General features: G+C 39.8%; 1 protein-coding gene across 10 annotated transcripts in view; it reads right to left on the reverse strand.

The window, feature by feature from the left end:
- Window positions 1–21,495, reverse strand: part of DENND2B (DENN domain containing 2B) — a 195,012-nt gene that overhangs the window by 131,041 nt on the left and 42,476 nt on the right. For 7 of the 10 annotated variants that reach the window (XR_010884070.1, XR_010884069.1, XR_010884067.1 and 4 more), the window contains exon 2: window positions 19,992–20,080. The gene's annotated coding sequence lies outside the window, so the exon portion shown is untranslated. Of the gene's footprint in view, window positions 1–19,332; window positions 19,500–19,991; window positions 20,081–20,210; window positions 20,226–20,495; window positions 20,518–21,495 lie in introns of those variants that run through there. The other 3 variants (XM_067296094.1, XM_067296095.1, XM_013957864.2) reach the window with 3 other exon arrangements.

Here is a 21,495-nt window from a genome sequence, read left to right on the forward strand (position 1 = left end):
AGGCATGAGCAACAGGGAAATAAGTGTTTATAAACTGAAACAAAATCCTTCAGCTTTTGGAAATAGTTGGAGGGAGGAAGGAATATAATGAATAACGTAGCTGAAACTGAACAACTCTATTGATAGAGAGTTCTTTAGCACGCTAGCATTACGGCTACACTTTTACAAGACACTACTACACTTAACAAATCAATAAGTAACAAGATTTAATGCACAATGATGTATCCAGCATTTTCTATTTTCCAAGTACTATACTGAGATTAATCAGTCAGTCCCTTCCCCACACAGAATTTTCAGGGAAGGGATAATAGTTTGCTCTAGGTTTTGTGAATCACTAGTACTTAACGGTGCTACACAAGTGCTAGAGTGAGCATTCACCTTCAGTGCTATGCAAGAGGTGGAGTATATCTGTGCCAACCTAGAGATGCTCCCAGAGTCTTTGACTTGCTGACACATACAGTACAGTCTGTGTGCAGGGCACAGAAGACTGTTCAGAAAGCAGTTTTCAAAGCTTCAAATGGATCTTCTGTACACAAACTACTGTATGAGCAGCTGGAGCATCCCAGAGGTAAGTACAGCAGCTCTACATCAAGGGAATGCATAAGGGCATGTATCTGCTCAGAGATGGAGTATAGCCATGCTCTACTTGTTCCATCCTCTCATTGCTCTTGCTTTTATCTCCTCCTCATTCACTTGATTTGGTGCATAGCATCTGTTCTTCTCCTGCCAAAACAAAACAAAGCAGACTTCCATCAGACTCTGCTGCTCTGAGCAGCTAACACTAACCTTCAGCAGCTAAACACTACTCCCATAAATTCTCAGAAACACTTAACAGAAGCCTTATTCCAACATCCAGCAATGGTTCAGGTACTTAGGCACCTAAGTGTCACTGAAAGTCAATAGCACGCAACTGCATGAATCATCTAGATGCTTTTGAAAAGATGAATCACCTTCAGCACAGCTGATACCGAACAAATGTCATCTGCCTTAAGCAGGCAGTTCATTCAATGTGAGAGTATTAAGCTAAGCAGTCAGCCTGGATTGTATGTACATAGGCAGCTTCTACAGAGAATCCACTGAGCTTCATATTTCTCACAAGATATTTTTCACCACTACCTCACAGGATGAAGCTTTCAGGCATCAAGAAGGAATTGTACTTCTTATGAGAAACAAGAGCGAGCCTTTTAATGCCTGTCATTCAATACAGCATCTTGTCAGAATAACTCCACAAGTGAATGTCCAGTGAAAACAGACAGAAAACACTGAGCCAAAATTCCACATGAGGAAACACCTTAGTAACCTCTTTAAATGTATTACAAAAATCTTTCAAAACACTGTCAACAAGGTACTTTACCCATGCTAAGGACAGCACATTTATTTCAATAAGAACTTTTTTTTCCTCATGGAAGAAATAAAAGTAATTTGCCAGCTAAATCTTCTCTTTCAAAGCAACCCTGCTTCAGCCAAGCCCCATTATTCACCATGCTGTTAGAAAACAAGATCATTTTGATGTCAATGGATCATACAGAAGATTTAGCACAGTAATCTATCTGAAAAATTCAGTGGTATGGTCAAGGGTAAACCAAGGTAAAGAGTGTAAAGAGAGGTCTAATTAGGGCAAGAGCTTTACTTGCTTCAAATAAAGCCAAGAAGTTTAACAATTTTGTTTGTTATTTTATTTTATTTACCACTACACACTGCAAAACTCCAACTTCTGTTATTATTACTGGCTGAGTTGTCCAATCACCTGGAAACTCAAACATCTAAGGAAAAATAAAAGGCAAATTAGAAATACTCTTGTCTATAAATGGACTTTATAGCAGGCACCTTCCTTCTACATCATTTATTGTGTTTAAGATTACAGGTTCATATTTCAGAAATTGATCACTACAGAGATAGGAAGATGGGAAGAGAACATGATCAGGATAACAGAGAAACACTGTACCCAGAGAGCTGAGAACTACTTGCTTTTTCATTTCCAAAACTGTCTCTATATACAAAACTGTCAGCGCAAAAGCTCCATGAAATCAGCTTGCTTAGAAAGCAAGCATTTTCATCTGCTTGCTCAGTACTCACAAAGCTGGAAGTTGAAATTCTCTTAGTTATCCTGTGAACAATAATAGCTCACATGTAGAAAATTCCCAGAGGTACAGTCTTATACCTCCCTATTTGACAGTAACTTTTATAACAGAATATTCTCTTTGTGCCAACAGACAGAATTCTGAAGTACTGTTATTCCTGAATTCAGGAGTTTTATATGAATAATTAAGGGCCCCATATAGCTTCCACTAGATGTCAAAGAGAGTTCAGTCATCTGGACTTAAGGCCAGGGGCCATTGTATTTTAGTTTGGACCTTATTTTTAGCAAAAAGAAATAGCAGGCAGCCTTGCAGGCAACCTTCCAGGTGCTGTGAATCTGTGGTGCGTTAGAATTTTCATCTGTGCATGCAAGACATGATTTATTATATGTGGTATTTATGTATCTATTATTCCTGTGAATTGCTCATTTAATAGACTTAAAATTATTCAAGGGTTATTTTTGTTAAGGCTAATAAAATATTCTCCATTGTAGATAAAACCTTTCTATAAACAATACTGCACATATTTCCTACCGAAAAATATTTGGTAAGCATCAGCCACTATTCATCTTGGCCTTGTCTTTCCTCTTTCAGTCTGAAAACCCAACATCCTCACCCCTCAGATGCTGCTCTGAGCAGAAATACAGTAAAGATCTGTGGACAGGGGATTATCACATTTTTAACATAATACATGAGACTAAAACTAACACAAAGAGCATGAGCGCTGTATCGTTCAGTCTGCTCAGACAAGGAGGACATGTTCTTCTGTCTGTAAAATGAGATTTCTAAGGCTTATTTTTAATAGCACCAGCAAGTTTTACAAGCTCAAAGAAAAAAAAGCAGGAAGTGGGGAAGGGGAAAAGAAACAAAATGTTGACTTTCAATGAAAGAATCCAAAGGCCCTGCTCAGGCTGGCCAAGTAACTTGAGTCCTTGTCTCAGCCTCCATGAAGTATTTCAACATACGCCCTCACTCAGGGCTGTGTGGAGATGCAAGGCTCCACAGAAACGTGGGGCGGGCAGGGGGAGTGAAGAAGGCTCTTCCTGAGGATACCTGGAGGATGAATCATGTGGATGGATGCGGGAACACCCGCATGCCTGCTTCCTACGGGCAAGGCAGGCAGACAGGCACCAGGCAGCTCATCACAATTATACTCCAAAGGATGTGCCAGAGACAATCTTCCACTGACTGAATCTAAAACAAGCTCCTACTTTCTGTACAGATCTCTTTGAGAGTTCATCAGCACTTTTAGCCTCAGTCACTTCACATTGCTCTTGTCACCAAAGTCCCCAGTAATCTGTTAGAACGCGGGCAAAACACGAGGTTTGGGGTTGCTGGGGTTTTCCTCTGTTTGTTGTTTTTTTTTTAATTTAAGTTCTCTTTGGGCAATATAAGCAAAGAAAATCCTACATCTCATCTCTCAGAAAGTGAACAGACCCTCAAGTATTAGTTTCAGAAGAAGCTACTCTATGATTAGTAAGTTTTGTTCAAAAAATAGAATGTCCAAGTCAAAAGTTATAGTTTATGTTCCAGTATTATATTTCCTTTGCCTCCATGTTCAATATTACCATATTACCCTCTTTACTGGAAATGGAGGCCGAGCATAATTTTGTTTCTGCCTAATCTGTACAGTCACTAGTAACTATCCCATTGTCCTCCCATAGCTATTCCCCACCTCTTTCCTATTTATAGTTTTAAATATTTGGGAATGACCCTGTTTTGTTTTGTTTTAATATTCTTAGCAGTGTCTAATTCAATTTAACTTCTGGCAATCCTCACTTTATATTTATGCTTCTTGACCTTGAAGATGCATTTCTATTTTCTGATGAGTTTTTCTCTCGTTTCATCATAGATTCTTCCTTTTTCTTCTTTGTGGTTATTCACTAGGAGTTCCTTCTTGAGATACAATTTCTTGATGGTTGTAGAGCCCTTAACTTAAAGAAATTTCTACTTCATATTTAGCTACCTGTCTGCCTCTATTCAGCTCATGCTACTAACTAGTTGCCATAGGTCTATCACAATCTGCTCTTTATTACAGAACCTTTCCTTTTTTGTTTAGTCTTTCCACCTATTTTAAAAAAAAAGATTAATTGATATTTTAAAAGATTACTTGGGTATTCTAATTGACCAAAGCTTCTACATCTCCTTATTAATTACTAAAACCAAAGCAAAACCAAAACTATCTCCTGTTATTTCAGTGATGAAGAAATTTCCAGACATGAATAAATATGTGGGCCCTGTATTATTAGCAGTATTTTTCTCTTATTTTGTGGCAAAGATGATGCACAGACTAGCATTTTCTGAAGAATTATTCCAAACAACATCATAATCCATGCTAATAATATTAGCATAAACTGAAACACAGAAAGGCAACTTCTGTTTTCCCCTACGTGGACTAAACGCAAACTAACTCAGCTGATTTCAGGATAGGTAGTTTGAACTCAGTGAGTGAGACAGGACGAAACAACTCACTCCTAGACTTTTGCTGCAGATGGGCAACAACAGTGTTTTCATAACAACAGGGAAACAGGAAAATCTCTGCAGAAGTAGGCCAGCATACGTCAACAGAGTCTAGCTTACAATCTGTCATTTACCTCCAGGGGCCCAAAATGCACAAACACACTGCTAGCAAACCAGTCAAAACGAGTGGCTTATATTGCACCTATCATGACATTTCTGTGTTTTAAAACTATGACCTACTACAAAAATGGCAAGAATTAAAAAATACATAAATATATCCTTAAAATTCAATTTACCTTTGCCCAAGCCAAAGTTACAGGAGTTCAGCATCTTCAAATAAGGCAGCGAGAAAGCAGAAATAAAAAATGCAAAGTTTCCAGTTAACAGCTGTAAAATAACATCTCAAACATTTTGCCTAAGCTTTTCTTTTGTACTTGGGGTTTTGCAAGTCATTTTTGTTTCTGTCAACATTATAACATAATCCATCCGAGAGGTTTAAAAGTAAATGGTTTTAAGCAGTGGGTGAAACCACAGTAAGTTAACTGACAGGAGGTTTTGGCTCCTTATTCATTTTTAAGTATGTATTTGTCAGCTGTTGTTTCTCTGCAGCAACAGCTAGAAAGTTTATAGACTTTAGTCAAAGACTCCCAATTTCCTAATACATGCTGCTTAAGCAGATTTTCTTTTCAGTTGTTTGTTTCTTCGATAACTATGACACTACTGTCTTCCAGCTTGTCCATCTGAATATAACTGATGCTAATTTACATTTACTGCAGATGATAGCTTTCATCTAAACATCTGTCTGCATGAGACAATAATAAGCCATGTCCACGGCTGTGAGGTTGTCTAGCAGAATTATCCCCATTTGACAGGTGACAGAGCTGAGGTACAGCTGAATGCTATAACACAACACATGCACTGTGAGAAATGGAAGCAAAGTGGAAATACAACTGTGATACCTCTCTGCTTTGGGCATTAGACAACTCTCCTTCAGCTAAATATAGAGATTTTCAATATGTAAATTGCAGACAACAGTTACTAACCTTTTTTCCCCAAAATAGAATGTTATTTCTATGGCAAATACTCCATAGCCATCTGTAGCACAACAGATTTTATATTTGAACAATCTGAACAGTGGAAGAAAAGCTTATAAAATATATCTCCTTCTGTATATTGGAAATAGCACAATTCAGAACTAGCTGAAATACAATCTAGGGATTGTGCAGTCATTCATAAACTGTTCCATTCGAATATAGAGTCTGGAATGAATTTTATCCTTGTGTTCAACCAGTGAACCACAGCTTATTACAGAGCTGTACTTTTCTCAGTTTCAGAACCATATCCCTAATATTTTTCCCTGTCAAGTCCAATGGAGATTAGCAGATTTGTCAAACGGGATCATCCACAAAGAGAAAATACAGCAGAATCCAACTGCCTGGAGACACAAAGAAAATCCAGTTGTGTCCCATGTCTAAAATAAAAGGAAACCTACTGAGTACATACAGCTCCAACCAACTCTGAGCTAAGCTGGGAAAGGAATCGGAAAGGTCTTTTACTTAGTTATAATGTAAGTGGGAGTCAGATCTCAACTGCATGTGTGGCTCTGCTTCTATCTCTGCAGTAGGCTAGCTGTACGGCACGCTAGCTCTGTTACTCCTGTGCAGTATCAGTGTAATGCTCCCTGCCAACTTCAAACCAAGAAATAAACATCCAGTGCTTTCTAGTCATTATATATTCTGCAGTTGAGGTCTGCCACAAAGGTGCAGGATTATTTAAACATTACAAATAAATTTTTCAGAGTTGTCTAGGGACCCTCCCTAGACCCTCTAGGGATTCACTACCCTCATTCGAATTAAGCAGAAATAGTGATCCAAGGACATTGGTCATTATGACCATTTCAACCTATAGGCTCACTAATAATTCTGCTTTTGCAGTATCTTTCACTGTCTCCATTTTTCTTTTCAGTGTCTTAAAATCTTTGTTAATAGTGTCAAGACCACACCAAAAATGCTATTGCAACAGAGCTCACAAAATTTTCACCAACAGTTCTTTGCATGTAGCAAGGTGCCAGATTACCACAAACTAAAAGCAATTTAAACACCAACAGCAAAACCCCCATCAGCTGTTGAACTGGCACAATTTCCACCGGGGGGGGACAAATCCTCTAAAATCAGCTAATTTGCTAACATGTCCCTTCAGCCAAAGCATGAAATCCAGACATCTAACCTGTGACTTGACATCCCATTTTAAAATATTCATTTTACTTGACTAATTTGAAGAGTAATTTATTGCATTAGAACTCTGTAGACAGATCAAAATATACTCATAACACACCACCAAAATCAGATTTCCACAACACTTGGAGAAGTAGAGACAGGACTTCAATTGACATAAACCATTAAATGAAGTCACAGGAAATGATGATTGCCATCAGGTATGGTATTCTTCTACAGTTAAAGCAATTAATATGTTAACTACTAACCAAACTCTCACATGCCAGTAAAAGGTTTCCATTTGATAAGTTAAAAGCATATATTTTATTCAGTGTAAAACCACCATCAAGTCTCCTTTGCTTAACGTTCTCACATTTCATCTACTTGGTCACTGAATAATACGTACAGTGAATCAGTCTAGATCCCATCAAGTCTTCATATTGTATTTGGATGACACTGTGTGCTGTTTTACAGGTTAGATGACAGAATTTAAAATGAATCTTCTTGTGACCACAATTGCTGCAGAATACCTTTTTTTTAATTCAGCTCTTGGAGTAGTTCTATTTGTGACTAAAATAAGAAATATTTTTATGCTTTTTTGTGAACTAGAGAGCATGGCAGCTTTAACTCCACCAGGAGGAGTTTCCAAAAGGCAATATGCCAAAAGACCTTTGGTGCATTTGCAGTCACCTTGCTGAATACCTCTCCTGGCTACTACTTCTTCCAAAGTTTCTTTCAAAAGACAGCCAAGACCAAGTTCTATGAATCATCCTTTGAATAAGGTCTAATCATTGAATTATTTTTAAAGCATTTTCCTTTTTTTCTTTCCTTTTCTTTCTTTTATTTCCTGGCTTCTATTATTCTTCCTCATTTCTTCACAGCCTTACACACCTCTTTCCCCTCAGGTCATTTGCCTTCACATCCTTCCTACAATTCGAAGCGCAGGCAATTTCCTTCCCACCCACTAACAGCTTTTTGGATTGAGAAGAGAGCTAAAGAGAATGCCCTGTACAGCCCTTGGATATGCACTTTTTAATTAGTGAGGGAGAAAATACAGAAATCTGTAGAGTCACCTACTCAGAGACTCACTTTTCTAAGACCTGATCCGCTGTTGTACGCACACCGCACCTCTAATACATTGACAGTCTAAAACCCTGCCTGTAGCTATGTGCCCATGCACTCTTAAAGGAGACTTTTGTTTCTGCTAGAAAAAGAAAGCTAGAAAGCTTTATAGAAAGTTGCAGGGGCAAATTAACTCTCACAAAGGTATTTGTCACATTTACATTCACCTGAGCATCTAGGATTATTAATACAGCCTCTGACATGAAACTGCAAATACATGATCTAACTATGTTTAAGCAGGGGAAACTTAAAATTTAACTGTAAGATATGAACTGCTTCAAAAAGTGCATTAGTTGGAAAATATCATGGTGGGGGAAGAGAAAGTCCCTCTCAACTTTTCTTCTAGTGAAAGTCTCTCTTAATCCATATAGTACTGACACTCTCCCCTTACCCTTTTGCTTTCTTCATTTTTTTTGTCTCTTATTCTTTGCTTTTCACAGCTCTTCAGTACACTATTGTTAAAGAAATGCCACTTAAAGCCTCCAGACTCCCAAATTTGCCCTTGGTAAGCCAATTTCCCCACAGATCAGAAGGACATCTTGGTTTCAGTTTTCCTTTCCATCTAAAATGCAAACTGTTTACACTTCTCACTGCAGTGAAATAGCTATGAAGCCCTGTCTGAAAAGAAAAAAAAAAATCTCTTTTCTGATCTGAAAAAAATTAAACACAATTTCTTTTAACCACATGACTTTAAAAACAGTTTGATGATACAGTATTTTAGCACACATAAAAACAGAGTATACATGTAGTAACAACTTGTAAAGGTGCTTAAAGAATCTGATTTCTGCTTTCAGAGCGCTCAGGACTTTAATGTTACTGGAAGTCAATGGGGCCTTTGGGCTTTTGCAGACATGGGCCTTGGACCCCCAACAGCACACCATTAGAGGAGATTTCCAGGCATCTGAATGTTTTGTGGAATTTCCACATTCATCTAGCAAGTCAAATTCATTTTATTTCAATGGAAGTAGAAACTGTTCCTCAAAAATTGTTAATTTCTTTGTGCAATTAAGTGCTTAAATACATCAAAACCCTGATCCTGTGGGCACTTCTGAATGGGAGGAATGATTTTGCCTCCCAAATGGGTCATCACATTTAGCCTTTTCTCAGGCTAATGCAGAATAGGTTACAAGAGGGGCTAACAGAACTAGCATTACAACAGCCTGAATATGAATTCTCCATCTTATTCGTTATGAATCCTACCATTTTTTGGTTTGACTGCTAGTATATCAATCGAAAGAAAACCTGCCTCAGAATAATAACATCATTTTTTCCCCGTATGACTATACTTAAGAGAAACAATAATTAATGGCGTAATATAAGTTTACGACAAATTCTTAACTATCTGGTTATCTTAGTTATTAAGGCCATTACTCCAGGAGACACCAATCCCTCAATTCCCAAGGAAGATGTCTCAGTCATTTATATGGGAATACTGTAAGGACTTCGAACTCATTTTTCTGGGAAATGATTTTAATATCTGAATAAAAATTCCAAACTAAGATGCAAATAGGTAAGAGAGAGGAAGCACTTCTTTACAATTCTAAGCAGCCAGTTTTCCAATCCCCCTCCTGCACTGCCTGCAGAAATGTGCTGGGTATGGAAACAGATCGGAAATGCAAACTTCCTGTTGAGATATAGGATGGAGAGATTTTGTCAGTACTGCATCTTTTAGCCACAGATTTGTGGCAGGACTGAAAGTAATGAGCAAAGGATATCCACTGATTGATTCTTCCTACCTTTTAAACAAAGATATTTAATGGCTCTTAGATTTCAAAAATCAAAATGTGTGTGTCCTTTGGAGAGCTATAGCTGTAAGGCAGTATTCTATCCAGTTCAACAGTGATGCTATCAGGCCTGATTTTTATTAACACAATTATTTATTATTACATTTACTACCCAAGAAACTTAGCCAGAGACTAGGACTTACTGTACTGAATGCTGTACAAAACAAGAAAAAAAGTCTCTCTCAAGTAGTTTCCCTTCAAACACTGTAACAACCTGAGTTTACAGGATGTTTTTAACCCAATTTTTTACATGACCACTACATTTCAGAAAGGTGTAATTGAAGAGGTAACTTGCTGTGATTGACTACTGCTAGGAGAGGAAGACATTTTACAGCAAGCTTCATGAGTCAACTAACTCTTTGTTTTGCCGCAGCTTTTAAAAAGAATATACAATAGAACTGGCAATGCTACATATGGCTGCCACCAGCTGTCCATGAGCTCACAGCAAAGGTTCCCATTGCAAGGCTTGCTCCACTTTAATTTGGCATTGCCCTGCACACTAAAAGGCAAAGATACTGTCAGATCAACTCACCACGGTTGGGTCTGTCCATACGCAGATTCCCCACTGAAGTCTGAATGAAGTTCTGGACACAGTCACGCTGAAGCCAGTCAGACTGCTCACAAAGTACACACAGTACAGCCCAGCACTAGGGACACTGTCTTCCTAGATCATACTTTTTTGTCATCTCCTTTTGATCAGCTGTCCTCCTAGTGACACTCCTCCTAGTTTCAGTGTCAGAGACACAGGAGAATGTCTAATCTTGCAGACAAATACTTCATTAGTTAGGCATCACCTTCCACTTCTTACTAGGTCTTCTAATTCTTTCTCAAAATACAGATTCTGATTTGCTTTTGCTTGAAAATGTAAACCAGGTGGTGTTCCCTCGCAAAAGACCCAGCTCCTGCTGAGGTTCAAAATCTTCAGCACAATGAGCACCTCTCCTGTCCATAACTCTCGTAGCACACGAGGGAAGTCCACCACTGAAACAACATGGCAGTCTTTGAGCATGAACACATTTCCATCCCTGGCCTCCCATTCGGTCTTCTTCTGCTGACTAAACCTGAGCGGTCAAAAAGACATCTGTTCTCTCCCTCAGTGCAAGTCCAGTTGCTCACATGGAGATCAGGAGAGTAATCATCTGCCATTAGTACACAGCAAATTTCATCTTTCTGAGGTATATCCTGATTTCTTTTTATTCAGATTCCCATTCGGCCTCTGCACCTAGCAGACATGGGCTGTAAAAATGGGATTTACATATTTCACCTGGCAGCTTTGTCCAGAATTTCCAACAATACTTGAAAAGGCACCTATTTAATTTATAGCAGTAACTTCATTAATAATAATTAGATTTATTATCCATTGTTTTAAAATATATATATTCATCCATGTGTGATTCAGTCAAAGTCATCACCTTCAGGTTTGGAACTACAACTGTGGCACTATGAGCACCAGTATACTAGTGAGCAGCTGAAGCATTATCATTTCCTACTTCAGAGATAATACTGGTAATCTTGAGCTACGGAGTTGCTCAGTACTGCCTGTGCACAGGCTTCATGCAGTCAGAGGAGATGGTCAGTCCCAGAACATTGTCTCAGGATCTAAGCAGACTTGCCTTTACTCTCTTGGAAATCTTTCCTGGATAAAATTAGGATCCTCTACCTGGTTTGGAGATAAAATGCTCCTGGTGACATTTTTACTACTTGGAGTCTGTTAACACAGAGAGCAGAGGTGGGCAGACTATGGTAATTCATACACACATACATGCACACACACACAGAGCTATCACCTAAACTACACAACAGCAGTGAGTAGAACCAAGATTCAACCTCGTAATCTTCTGATACAAAGCCTGGGGGGTCTATCACTTGAGGCAAAAAAATCCATTACCCACCAGGATTAGCAAGGCTGCACCCTATTTGTGATTTCCTGTATAGACAGACAGAGAGCTTGTAAGCAGACTCTTTTCAGGAAAGGGCAACTGTATCATACTTCACAGAGCTCTGAAGCCCACCTCATTTTCTTCTTTCAGGTCATATTAAGTATTTTATCAGTCCAATATCTCACTTCTTTTACCTTCCCTGCATAAGAGAGGCAAAATACTTAGGATATTACAGATGCTACTAGATTTCAAGATTTAAACATTGGTGGTGAAAAGAGATTTCTGAACGCCTATGATTTTATTTTTTTTCCTCATTTTATTTACATGTGTGATTTGGCATACAACATATTAATAGATGACCTATAAATAACAAACAGTTGCAGGTTTCTTCATCTTCTAGTGTTTAACAGGGAATTTCAAGGGGTCACCAGCCTTCAAAAATGTCTAGAGAGTCTGAATAAAATGTTCCTCTCCTTTTTATAACTGCAAAAAAAATGTCCGACTGTGTACCCCACAGGTTTAACCCTGGCCTGCCTTTCTCCTTGAGAAGCCTACATACCTGTCTGAATCCCCATATCCCCTCTACAGAAAAGCCAAATTGATCCAAAGGTGCCCAAGCCTGTACTAAAATTAAATAAGTGCAGAACACAAGAGCTTCCTCTTGGTTTCCCCAGAAGTTCAATCTGACATTTGGAATTGTCTTGGTTGCTGAAAAAAATGACAGAAACTTCTCAACAAATAAAAAAAAAAAAAGGCATTAATTCATCACTCCAACAGTCAACCTGGTTCAGCCACATACAGGAGTTACTGCAAATTACAGAGGAATGCAACTAGTCCTAGCCGGCTGGTTCACATACAAAGAACAGAATCAGTCAGTAACAAAGAGCAGGAAGAATCATTTTCTTTTCTTATCCATATGCTTTCCAGACTAGGGCCAGCAGGGCATTTGCTAGGGGATTTACCGATAAAACGCAGCTTTGTCACATTTGTCAGACCTGAGGCTGTCATGGAAACATAACTGATCTGACAACTGTTAATGAGCCACTGTCACAAGGGCAATCTGTCCAAGCTGACAGATTTGCTGCTCCTGTTCAGTAGTGGGCAGCAGTGAAATGGCCTAGTCGGCTCTCAATCTCACCCAGCTGCTGCTAGGGTCCTAGAATGTTTTATTTGGGAAACACCAGTGTCCATGTTTCTTAAAAAAATATTTTACAGCATTCCCCATCTACAGTGATGCTTTGTTTGTTTGCTTTTAGATCAAATTGAAAGCAAGTGTTGAAATGGTAAGTGTTATGCTGGGACAGAAGTCTGGGTTTTGACTTTGCTCCTCTTTGCCCACTGTGCGGGAAGCTGACCATTTGTCTAGAAGACTGATTCCCTTTTAACAAAGTTCTCTTTCCTCCTTCACAGATAAACAGCTGGCTTCTTTCCTCACTCTTTCTCCCATCTATTCCTACATCTTCCTTTTCTACTCAGGCTCAGAAGTAGTTGAGTGTTCCCCCACTGCTAGCAATATACTTCTCCTTTTCTCATAACAAGTCTTTTCTGACAGTAAACATCTTAATACTTCTACCAGGCAGTACATCATTTGGCACCAATACAGACAGCAAGAATTTGTCTTTCTCAGAACCAGGAGTGGTTCACGTGTGAGTCCATCTGGCCACTGTGTCCCTGATGGGGGCAGGAGATGCCCGATCTCAGATGTTAGCAAGTCCAAGTGTGTATTGCTTCTGTGTGCAAGGTCATACACCTCACGAGCAGAGCAACTGCCAAAATGACATTACAAATCTTACCTGCATGAGCATTATGGGATCTTTGGTTTCACATGGGCAAAGACAAAGCAAGTACAAGAGAGCGGTATCTGTAATTGCTATTGACGTCACTTGCATCAGGCAGAGGTCAGCGACCGGAGCTCTGGCACTGCCAGGCAAGTGACAACTGGGAGAAAGGCAGGGCACCTCCCCTCTGACCACACTGGCACCAGTGCTGTTAGAAGAGGGAGAACGAAACTCTGGGCTGGATCCTCAGCTCATACAAACCAGCAAGGGTCTGACACAGGAGAGCACTTCACCTAATGCAGCCTCTTTTCACACGGAATGGCTGAGGTTGGAAGAGGCCTCTGGAGATCATCTAGCCCAACCCCCTGCTCAGCCCTCCACAGTCCCAATGGACAAACTGCTCAAGCGGAAGGCACAGGCGGTGCACGGTGACAGGCAGGGTCTGTAAGGAGTTCACCTCTGCATGTGTTTTGGGACCACCCCTTCACGCCTTATGGATCATATTGTACCCAAATCCGGGGACAGGACTGGCTCTCCTTCGCCACTGGAGTTTCAGATTAGGGAAAGAGCACCTCTAGCAGGAGCTGTGCTTCAGCTGCCAGGCTGCAGAGCAGGCTGTCTTGCTTACAGGCAGCATTTGAGGGCCGCACTTTTTGTGGGATGCGAAAGGGGTGGCCAGGAAGCTAGATGTGCAATTTCAGGGAGTGTTACCACTCCATTTGCAACCTACTGTAACTTGCTATTACTAAAAAAAGCACAGTGAAAAAAGAATGTTTGCCCTTGGGTCTTTATATGTTCCCAAAGGCCAGTCTGCTGCCCCGAGCCTGAGGAGTATAGTGGGGTCAGTGCAATGCTGAAACCCAGTCTCTGATGTATGACAGAGCAGGTCTAATCCAGAGCATCAGGTGATCACACAAAACATTCACTGTCCAAAAATATTTTTTCATTCTTCTTTCTGAAACCAATTTGCCTATTCTCCAAGAAACAGCACCAGGATGAGTCACCTGAAATTAATTTTTAGGCAGATTTCTGAAGACTGAATTGCGATATGGCCCCTTCCCTAGGACAATATCCCAGGAAACCATAGTGGAGCTCTGCCAGGAAATGCTAGGAGATGAATGCAACGGGCTGAGCAGAGCATGGGTTTGAACACGTTGGCAACAGAGTGGTAGGAGGATGGATAAACAGGATTGTGCTCTACATCACAGAGATGTTCTTCGTAACTTTAGTCAGTACTTTCTTGGCTTGCCACTCTTGACAACTCAGTCATAAAACAGCTCTCTGGAATAGTCTGCTCGAATTAATCAGCTCTCAGTTATTTTCTTTTTAAAACTAATAATAGGAGGTCTGCATGGACCTGTGCGAGACTCAAACACAGGAATGTGAATTGTGCAGCTGCAAATGTTTCCATACTGCTGCAGCTTTCAACTGCTTTTTGCTCTCCACTGAGGGGGCATGAAATAGCACTGCAGGGGGCAGCTCTTGTATTGTCAAAATTGTCCAACTGTTCTCAGCATGTCCATAACATAGTAAATGTTCAATGATGCCTTTCAACTTTTAAGCATGTTTGAAAGGGGAGTGTTCTGGTCACAAACCAACAGGCTCAGCTGGACCAGGAGCACAGGATAATTTGATGGCTTGTATCCTTTGCATGCCAGCTGCACAAGGGATGCCAAATTGTGTTCTTGCCGTTGGCAGAAGTTTTAGCTTCCAATTCATCTTCTTGTTATCAAACTGCATCAGGATAGGAAAAAAATGGTCCAGTGGGGGAAGAGTGCCTCTGACTCGATGGGGAAATGGGACTCCTTTGAACAGCCCCATGCATACAACAGTTTGGATCAGAGCTGGCATAGAGCATTAACACTTCATGAGGTCTTAAACCAGAATAAGAGGCAGCGCTGGAGGAAAGCCAACTGTGCCACACTCCACTAACTGCTTAGGGTACTTTGCTGTCGTCACATGAGACTTAGGAACAACTGAGATGCTCTGTTCAGAAAGAGCTCAGGGTTGAAGTGCATTTTCAAAGCCTGCAGAAGTAACAAAAAGAGCACCTGCCTCTCCCAGGTCTACCTGCAGCTAGTACTGGCACAGAACTTGGTCTCCACTGGCAATAGGTTCACTTGCAGCCTGAAAAATAAAAAAAGCCTCTCAGGCTTTTAGCAGCAAGATGAAGTTTAAATCCCAGACCGGAAGCCTTAATTATAATGGATTTGTGTGAAAGTTGCCAGATCTCTCCCTGCTCTGTGATCAGTGCTGTGCCAAGAGTCTGCTTTGTGTCACACTAGCAACAGTGTTAAGTTCAGCAAAGTAACTAGGTCAAAGATGCAAAGGCAGAACAGAGATCACTGATTAGCACTAATGAGACCCTGCACTGCAGAGCAGAATAACAGTACAATCATCTCAAGGTTCTTGTTGTAATTAAAGGTAGCCACATTCGTATCCAGTGTGTGCTGCTCAGAACAAATCCTTTTGCACTTCTGACTTCTACACCTTAGAAAGTCACTCAAAGTCACCATGACCAGAGAACAACTTGAGAGGAGACAGTAGCAAGAACTAGTTGTTCGTATTGCTGGAATTTAAATTAACTTAAACAAAATGAAGGAAGGATTTGAGCATTCTCAGGGCAGCTCTTCTAAATACACATCATTGTTGTTTTCAATCAACCAGTTCAACCTTTTGTAAGCGTATGGTTATGTATAGTGAATACCATTCTTGTGTTCAAGAATTTAATGGTGCATCTGCCCCTACCTGTAATACCAGGTGCTGCTAAGATCACCCCACCTTCAAAGAAAACAGCAGAAACAGAGACAACTGCAGTATTTTTCTAGTGTTTTAAACAGACTTTCCCTAGGAAGAGAGACTGAAAAGACTGGAGTTATTTAGAGAACGGAATATGAGCAGAAACAAGTACTGAATAACATAGAGAAAATCAGTCCTGGGCTCCTAGATATCCTCAACTTATTCATCAACAAGGCAGTGTATTTCCACCCAATGAAGATAAACATGTGTCAACATAACAATTAACCTGGAACTCAGTGCAACAAAGACACAACAGGGCAAAGTACATTTCCAGTCTATGGATGAGCAGTTACACAAAAGACGATCTTAAGCAAACTAAACTGAGCAATTAAAAACATTATAGCACTTATACTCATTGTAGCATTATATATGTAAATTATTCATTAGATAATCAAGGAGAAAAAAAAATATTTTCACTATGTCCATTCACCTTCCTTCTAAGTGCAATGAGACAGGACACAACTAATCTTATCAGAAAAAACACATTAACCTCTGGAAAACTGAGAGACACTGACTATTCACAGACAGAATGTGGGCAAACAGCCACTGACACAAAAGACATGGCTCTATGAGCCCAACAAGGAGATTTATGTCAGGATAACAACATAATGCAGCTCTCTTCAAGATACATAAACAAACACACTTGTAAAGTGGAAACTCCAGCGGGCTGCAAACGGCGGGCTAAGGACTACACAGTAGTTGACCCACAGAGCCACTACATCTGTACAGACTGCTTGAAGAAGTCTGTGCACATCCCTGGTATAACAGCAGTCGTCTTGAGTTCTGTTCACTCCCTTAATGAATGCAAAACACAGTTTGCCAATGCCTATGTGCTGCTGGCTACATTTATACCCAGCCATAACAGCTAAGCTAGCAGGTACCTTTTGTTATGAGTGTAATTATAAAAATACTATGATTTATTATTTTTTTTTATTTCCCACTGGTAAGGTTATAGTATATAACACATGCAGACTTCATTTGGAATGTGCCAGTTCAGAATGAGAGGACATATGGAAATTATATTAAAGGAATATGGAGTGGTGCCTTGTATCACTTTTCAAAGTAATGTGTAAATACTACAACACAGACCATTATGGGAAATGCCACTCAGCCAGAAACTCTAGGAGAGAACTCACCAGGCTTCCTACTGTATTGCACCACAGGACAGATAAGCTCCAAAAAGCAACTACTGCCTTTGGGATGCCTCCATTTTGGGAATGCCCAGCTTGGAACAGCTTGCAGAGATCTTTCAGGAGGTTCAAACTGACCCTCAGTAAAATGTAAGCACTTAAAAGCAGAGGTTCCAATTTTGAAAATTGTAATCATTTTGTATTTCAGAAATTTTGGCGACTAATAGCATTTTTCCCCAAATGCACCTTAAACTTGCGTAATTAGCACAGCATTCCTTGTTAAGAAGGGGATGGATCAAATTAGGACATCAACTCTGCAGATATTTCATTTCTGTTCAAGAACGGCACAAGGATTCCTTATTTAACCCCTCTTAACCATCAAACAGCTGGTCAAATTATTAAATTTTCCTTAATCGGGTTATTAATTGATATTCACTAGCAGCAGTATTTTATTTATAGAAAATCAAGCTGGTCAAATCTGGTAGGAAAGAAGAACATAAAATGTTACATTGTACTGATTAGCCCTTAAATCACAGACAACAGCTGTCAGTTCTGTGCATATGTTGTGGCAAGATTACCTACTCCATAACAGCCTGTTACTCCCTCGTGAAGTACTCTACTGACAGATCACAGTCATAACAGGTTTTTCCCGCTAAAATCTTCCTAGAATTCATCCTTGAAGCACAGCTGATAATGTCCTTTAAGCAAGGAATAATTTGCACACACACGCACACATGCACATTCACAAGTAACGGCCTTTTGTGGGGAGGAGAGGTGCGATAGAGGGATGTGATTTCCATTCCCTGCACTTTTCCCCTTCTAGAATGATTACAGCAGAAAGCGGAAATCAGCAGCAGCAGCATCTCCGATGTGTGCTAGCAGGCACGCTGAAGCCAGTCAGCAGTGTCTGTCATTGTTTGGTGCAATACAAAAGACCCTCTGTCTGGAAAGTTCAAGAGAAAACCAAGAGCCAGTGGCCTGGTCCTACAGTCAAAAGACTGAAACAGAGGCTGAGAAGTTCTCAAGCAGAGGCTGATCTGATGCCCTTTGAAGTTGACGGGAAAACTCCCATGGACTCCAGCATGCTTTGGATCATGCCTGAAATGCACAAAAGGAAGCAAAACAACATAAAAGTAGAAACAAGCATCTGACAGAAGGGAGTTTTAAACAATGTAGTGGTGACCTAATCTTCTCATCATGGTTATCAGTTCAGTGTATTTTTGTGATGTCTGAGAAAGGAGAATTGTATCAATTTTCTAAGTCTTTTCATTAGGACATAGCAACTGTACATTAATCATAGGTATTTTTCACTTAAAATGCTATGCATGCCATCCTAACGTTGACTGTCGATTACAGCATTTCGCAAACATGTCAGAGGAAAGGGGGAAAGTGTCTCTTTCGATTGCTGGATTTATTAATTTAAAAGTTTTCCACTTTCTCTCTCTCTGCACCTCCTTCCCCCCCCCCCAAAAGGCTAGTTTAAAACTATGAGAAGCGCAGTCCATGAGTGAAAACCTTATTAAGAACAACATTGCCAGCGTCATCTATTCATAAGCAGCAATCTGAGACAGAGCCCAACCCAGAAGAAACTCTCTCGCAGCACATTCTCCAAACAACTGCTCAAGGACTCCAAGTGTATGGAGGTTCCAAATCCTCTGCCTAAGTAAGATGCAATTAACTTTCACATTAAAGATAGATACAGGAGCACCCAAAAAGAAAGAAATGCCTGCTGAATTCTATAACATTTCCATAATTATTTTCTTGAATATAGCAATAATCATATTGTTTTAATTTTGGTGTTTTCTAGGTCTCAGTGAAGTTTTCTGGGAATTAATTTTTTAGAATTTTTTTAAGCACTTTTTGCAGCCTTTGCACAAGATTTGCAACAAAGAGCCAAAGTATCTTTTTTTCAGAAATGCAGAATGTTTCTTCTTTCCCTGGCTAATAGAATCCAACTGTTGCCACATGACATCATTCCCCAGAGCGAGGGAATCCAAGCTAGCACAGACGCTTGGCTGGGAGTAAACACTACAGAAAAAAACTTCTCAAAGTGAGAAGGAATAACACAAGAAAGTCAATTTTTGTTACCTGAAATTTGGAGCACTTCCCTTTCCACTCCATTCTCAGATTTGTATTTCCCAGACAAAACTCTGTCTTATTATCTGAGGCAATCGGAAAACCAGTCGTTTAGCGTCTAATACCTGCTGTGCTTCCCACAGCTCCTTCATATGACCTTTCGCAGCACTGATTCCAGCGAAAATGATTGCAGAGAACAGACTGGCCGGGCCAGTTGTCATGGAGATCTCTCTCTCTCTCTCTCTCTCTCTCTCTTTTTCATACACACGCGCACGCACACATACACATACAGACTTAAACAATTCTGGGAGGCATCCACAAAACAGCATGCCTTTTCATCAGCTAAGTTTTTGAAGCATTCCACCCCTCCTCCAAGCCCTCCCTTGAGTCAGCCCAGGAAGCTGAGCTTTGGTCATGAATCAATTGTTGAAATAAGAGATATTGCCTTTTAAAACACAACACAGAACTTGTACTTTTTCCCCCAGGAAGGAAAACAGAAATGTTTACTTGCCAAAGCTTTGAACTAAAAGCAAATCTATTACATTCAAACCTGCGGGCTGTTTATCTTTGCCTGACTTGTTATGAATTTGATATCTGAAAGCACTACAGCTTTGTTGAAATACAATCATGCAGATTATATGAAATGCTCTTGGCATGGCCCAACTGCTTACCTTGCTGTTCTTCCAGTACCCAGCCAGTGAGTCAATTAGCACAGGTATTCGTGGTGGTCATGCAGGACTTCCTGTATTCTTTCATGTTTCTGTGTTTAAGCAGAAAAATCTGCAGGTCAGGAACATGCAACAAACAAAAGCAATCCCCAGCCAAACAAAAAAAAACCAGACAAGTTTGGAAGTTTTCTCTTAACAAGTTTAAGAGTACATGCCTCTTACCCCAAACCCACCATCTCCCAGTTAAAGCAGAAACCCATTTCACTGACACCTGAGAATACAAGAACTGATTAATTTAACATATTCACTGGCACCACGGTTGCAAAACAAAACTAATTCCAAACATAAATAAAGACACACAACATTTTTTCCTTGACAAAAAATTTCTAAGTTAATCCCCAGAAACGTCATATAGGAAAGCATGGACTGATAAATCAAGAGGAAAAAAAATACTTTTTAAAAAAGAAGGAAAAAGAACATTTAGTAAGAAAATACAGTAAAAAGCACATGGACTCAGAACAGCAGCACTGCGTCCAAAGTTTTTACACTTTGGGAAATAGTTTGGAGAGTTATTCTTCAGAGGATTTAACCAGAGTCAGTCATTCAAAGTTTTAAAACTGCATAAGAGATATTAAAGGGACTGCATGATTCTGCTTTCTGCAACATGCAATATAAGCAACAGTCCCCCTAGTGGGCATAAAAACACAAAGCTGAAACTATGCACTACTAAGTAGGAAATCACCCGATCTATTTTTTCTTCATCATCCACTTCATTATGCTGTTATGATATTCCAGCTCTACATTTACCGAAGAACCTTAACAATTCTTGCAGTCCAAAGAATATAGGCCGTTATCAGCAACATAAAATAAAATGAACATTTACCACTATTTTTACCATATTTAGGGGACATAACACAAGAAAATGTTTATGTGCGTGCTATTACATAACCAACATAGCTAGGTTTATACATGAGGAGATATAGAAGAGTTTCAACATATTTTTCATCCAGTTATGTTTGTAGCATCAGTTTTCTATAACAGAGAGGCATAAAACAAGCCTAGAGAATCTGAGATAGTTTTGATGTCTTACAGAAACACCTGTCTCTACATACAGCTATTATAAAATATAAACTATGCTAGAACATATTATTGACTATACTTCTGAAAATTTGACATCTTTTGTGAATAACAAAGCTGTCAGAAGACTGCACAGGTCATTCCGCTTAAGCCACCTCACATCATTCTTTGTGTCAAAAACACTACCCAAAAGCTACAGGAGAAGTATTTTACGCAGTTATCAAAAACTGCATTAAGATTATTCACAGGTAGATGAATACAAGACAGCTACTCCAGCTGTCAAGAATCCAGAAGGTGCTGAAATGACATCACATCAAATAGTTTCTCTAGACATGGAAGTGGCACATACTAAGGCTGTAAGTTCATGCTAAGTTCCTTTGATTCACATGCCAGTGAATCCCCGCAGAACCACAGGAATCAAATAGAAAAA

Source organism: Apteryx mantelli, chromosome 4 (assembly GCF_036417845.1).
Source record: "Apteryx mantelli isolate bAptMan1 chromosome 4, bAptMan1.hap1, whole genome shotgun sequence".
Classification (NCBI taxonomy): domain Eukaryota; kingdom Metazoa; phylum Chordata; class Aves; order Apterygiformes; family Apterygidae; genus Apteryx; species Apteryx mantelli.